Below are 5,054 nucleotides of genomic sequence, written 5' to 3' on the forward strand. Positions count from 1 at the left end.
TGTCTGGCTGGGCACAGAACCCTTCTTCCCTCGGAGTTCTCCCTGGAAGCTGGCTTACATGGTGATCCTGACTGTGCTGATGTTCCTACTCCTTGGGGCTGTCTTCTATATCATGAGAGAACATACTGCAAAGCTCCAGGAGATGCAGGAATGGGAGAAACTGCACAGAGACAAGGAGGAGGACTAGCAGATAAAGGAGGAGGCACTGAAGACCAGAGGTAAGGCAGGACAGGGCAAAAGCAGACAAGCTGTTGCAGAGGAGAAGCAGACAGTAGGCCCTTGTCCAGGATCAGGGTGCTAAGGGGGACCAGAGAGGACAGGTGGGGCTGTGGAGGCTCAAGGGTCTGGAGTTAGATCTTCTAGGAGACATATAGATGTTCTTGCAGATTTTCCAGTTGCAATCTTTGCTGCTCTTAGTGATGGGCGTTTATGTATCTTTTTTACTTTTTTTTCAGATGAACTCCAAACAGAACTTGGTACATTGTGTCCTTATCCCAGAAGTTTCTGTGTCACGTTTGTAGGAGACATTCTGGTTCTCAGCTCACCTGTTTCCTGTGTTCCCTTTCAGACTTGAGGAAATTTGTTTACCTGGGTGGTGAGTGACTGTCCAAATATCCTTGGGTCTCTTGCCCCCTAAGCCATAGCGTTTCCTCCCTATTTCATGAAGAGACATGTGGACCCGTACCTCGTGCAGAAGTGGAAACTGGCGGAAAGCAGAACTTGCTTCATGGGCTTTCCCCATCTGGGCTATTGTTTCACACATGGTGCTTTGAAACTTGGAATGATGGTGGTCACTGGAGTCTTGGGTTGATCTACCCACCCCTTTGTGGCTTTTCAGCCTTTAATGCAACTAGTTCTCAGTTAACCTGAATACTCTGGAATATTTTAGCGAAACTATATAAATAAATGGGGTCATTAAATTTAGGAGTGTGATCCCTCCACATAACACCATCATAGGAGAGTCTTTTCTCTCCAGTTCCTGGAGGTACTGATCACAAAGTGTTAGGTAGAGAACTGTGCAGAGCTTGGGCAGGAATGTCGTGGGATAAGTTGTCAGTGGTCCAGTGATGAGTTTTCTGAGAACGTCTGGCCACCTTTACCCTAGAGCTCACCTAACATCCTGGTCCTTAATTCACCTCCCCTTTTGTGTTATTTCCCATATCTCTCTTTTCTGGAAATCATTGGATGTAATAATGACTTATTACATTCATGGAATAATATATACTTTTATTCCCTAAAACACTTTCATACATTGTATGATTTTTGACCTTTAAAGCAAATTGAAAGCCGATGGAATAAAAAATTTTGCTTTTTTTTCCATGTGAAAATTTCTTTATTTTGGGATGCAGTTGATATTGGGATTCATTTCAGAAAACTCTGTGGATGAAATTTGTTAGTATTATGCATTTTCTTTTGGTAATCAAGAACGGTTGGACATAGTGTATTGTTTTTTGAAGGAATACTATTTTTATTGAAAATTTATTTGAAATGCATATTTTGACTTATTGTTGAATCTCTCTGCACACCTTAAAAAAAGAAGAAACAGATTTAGATGTTGACTATATTTATGCTGAGTACCTCCCACACTGCTACCAATACTTTTTAAACATGAAATTGCTTTAGAGATTAAAATTCTTCTCCACTGGCCCCAGGAGATCTACCTGACTCTTATGTGTTCAGTGTTTTGACAGAAGTTGTGCCTCTTCTATTGCTCAGAAAATCAAATGCATATAGATAACTGGCCTTGCAATGCTTGTGTGCATAAAATTGAATGAATAACTTAAGAGTTTTTTGGGTTTTTTTACCTTAGAGATTCTTAATGTCATGATAAGTCATTCAATTTTATGTTATTTTCATTTGTCTCTTTGGACTCTGCTGAATTTATTTATTTATTTTTAAAATTTTGTCTCTGGTTAAAATTGTTTTTCTTGTTTGACTCTTAAGTCTACTTGTCTGTAGGAGAAGAGAAGTTTAATAGTTAAAAGTGCTTTTAATTTTTAACTTAACTGTCATTTTGATGGTTTTGCTAATCAACTACATGTGTCTTTTTTTTTTATTTCTTTTCAGTGTTCCAGAATTCATTGTTTATGCAGCACATCCTGTGCTCCACGTAATACGTGCCCTCCATAATACCCACCACCAGGATCACCCAACCTCCCACTCCTCTCCCCTCCAAAACCCTGTTTTTTTTTTTTCTCTGACTTTTTATTTTTTAATGTTGTGGTTTTTAAGACTCAGGACACTAACTTGGCAAAGGTCACACAGCTATATTTGGCAGGCATGGAACTCAGCCTGAAATGCTGGCTCTCTGACCTGTGGTCCAGGGAATTTCCCAAACACCCTATTGTCTGCCCATGTCAGGAGGTACCTCCTCTCAAGCTTCTCTCCTTACTCTGTTGATAGTGTCACCTGCAGCACACAGAGGAGTCAAGTGCCAGTAGATCAATAATATGCAGACTTGTTCTGGCCCATGTCTCGCCAGGGTGTGTTCCCTTTCAGCCCTGAAGAAGGCAAAACTGTATGCAGGTAAGTGACTCAGTTTCCTCCCCAGCCTCCACTGTGCCCCCTTCTCTGTCATTGGACCCCACACCAGCATGGGGTTGGTATCCCTGATCTCCTTGTTATGTTTGTTGTGTTCTGAAGACTGCAGGGAAAGTCCTTGGGAACACAGATCTGCCTCTATTCTGACCCATCCTCTACTGTAGGTTGCTGTGAGAATTAGCACACCCTCTGAACATACCTTGTTCAACTGATAGGTTGTTGGTCCAGTGACAACAGAGTGGTCATTTGTAAGGGCAGTTGGACCATGGCTTTGACAGTGTACTTCAGAATTTGCTGTCTCTGGAAGATTTTAGAAATCAAGCTTGCCTGTTTAGGACTCAGGTCTTCCATGAGGGATCCTTTTTCTGAATCCTTTTTACCCTGAAATTACTATCTCTTTTTGGATCTTGCTTTGGTTTTCCTGGTTTGTTGTTGCTGTTTTGGGTTTTTTTTTTTTTCTGTTTCTCTGGAATGATGGTGTCTTTATTTTGCTTCTGCATGCTCTGACTCCTTGTCCAAACCTGGTATCTTTCTCTAAACCTCCAAGGTTGTTTGGAAGTAGTTTTCTTTAGGTCAGTGTTCTGATTATCAGATCCAGAGCCTCCAGGATGTTTAGGGAGTCCTGGTAGTTGGTTTGTGAGATACTGGCCATTATATATAAAATCTTATGTATGTGTTTGTATTACAGCATTAAGAAATTAATTTTTTTTATTTTTTTTATTTTTTTATAAACATATATTTTTATCCCCAGGGGTACAGGTCTATGAATTGCCAGGTTTACACACTTTACAGCACTCACCAAAGCACATACCCTCCCCAATGTCCATAACCCCACCCCACTTCTCCCAACCCCCTCCCCCCAGCAACCCTCAGTTTGTTTTGTGAGATTAAGAGTCACTTATGGTTTGTCTCCCTCCCAATCCCATCTTGTTTCAAGGAAATTAATTTTTTGAAGGACAGAGCTTATAGTTGTTCACAACCATTATCTCTCCTTTTAGGAGAATTCTGGGTTTACCTGATGGGCTCAGTACTGGTTAGATTTATTAGGGGCAGTGTGTGAGGATTGCAATAGGAGAAGCTCAGAGGAGTGAAAATTGTTTACCAGAGAAAATTTGAGAGTAAATCAGGGAAAGAAAAGCTGGTTGGAGAAGAGCAGAGGAGATGAGAAGTTGAGAGCCTGTGATTCCTCTCAGAGATACTTTGTGTGGCTGAGAGTAGAAGAGACACTTTGGATGGCTTTAGTAGGAGAGAGACCACAAATGACAGCCATGGTGGTCCGAGTTGGAAGTACACAAAGGACATGCAAGTTATTGGGTGTGCAACAAGTAATAAACTCCTTGATAAATGTGTGAGAGTTTTCTGAAAAGACACATATTTATTTTAAGGTGTTTGGAAGTAATTTTCTAAGTGTGTTTGCTTCAGATAATGAGGCCACCTCAACCTTCCCATAGTAACCAGGGGGAGGAGTATGATCCTATGGTTGCTAATGCAATGAAAGGTTATCCAGAGCACCCTCTAGCACTGGGGTGGGTTATGAATCTAGGCCGTTTGAATCCATAACATGTGCCTTTTCTGTACTGGCTGTTTTTATTTCTGATGAGGGATATAGCCTGTGAGAACAGAGAAGGGGGAGCTAGGGGTGTAAGAGTCTATGCGGACCAGATGTGTGAGGAAAACTCTTTAGAGAAGCTCACTGAATCTTTGGACTTATCTGTTAAAAATGTGGATTAAATGGTCTTCTTTTAGCATCACCGCATTCTCTGCTGGATTGAAATGCCTGTGTTTTAAAGTATCCCTTACATGCGTTCTTTTTATTTTGTAAGGACAGACACACTTCGAGTAGAATCAACACTTTCACGTTTGTGGGCTCATAATGTGATGGGAACAAATGTCTAATCTGATTTTATTCGTGAAATTGGAAGAATAATTTCTAATGAACAGCTTGCTGTGGAAATGAGGTGAAGAGTGCGGTTGGACCATGGAGGTGCACAGCATAGCTCTGGGTGCACTGTAGAGTCTCAGAATGGAACACCAACTCCCTTTCTCCTCTTCTTTCTTCTCCTCCACTTGATTCCTCTTCTTTGCTAATCTGTGCCAGTTGTCATATAGAAATGTAGAGTTTGCTGTCAGCTAATGTCTTAGTGAAGAACAAGTAAAGTTCCCTTTTCTCAAAATGTGACCTGTCCACCCACTTCATGTGATCTGTTGGTAGAAGCAAATCAACAGATCTGGACATACTACTTTATCTGAATAAAAACTGTGGGAGAATAGGGGTCCCATGTTGTCGGCAAATATTCAAGAAAGTGTCCTGTTCTTATTTTATACTCGTTCTAATTTTGTTCTGGAGTATCTGTCCTATTGGAGGTCACAGGTTTACCGTGCAGACATTTCAGGGTCTAATGGCAGATACACATTTGCTGTGATCAGTTAGCTTCCTTTCTTCTTCTTCTTCCTTCTTCCTTCCTTCTTCCTTCTTCCTTTCTTATACTTCGCACCACTGAGGGACAGGGTTC

General features: G+C 41.1%; 1 pseudogene; it reads right to left on the reverse strand.

Annotated features, from left to right (window-relative positions):
- Window positions 1–742, reverse strand: part of LOC132018585 (CREB-regulated transcription coactivator 2-like) — a 19,510-nt pseudogene extending 18,768 nt beyond the window's left edge.
- Window positions 743–5,054: the final 4,312 nt, after the last annotated feature.

The sequence above is a fragment of the Mustela nigripes genome, chromosome 5, assembly GCF_022355385.1.
Source record: "Mustela nigripes isolate SB6536 chromosome 5, MUSNIG.SB6536, whole genome shotgun sequence".
Taxonomy (NCBI): Eukaryota; Metazoa; Chordata; class Mammalia; order Carnivora; family Mustelidae; genus Mustela; species Mustela nigripes.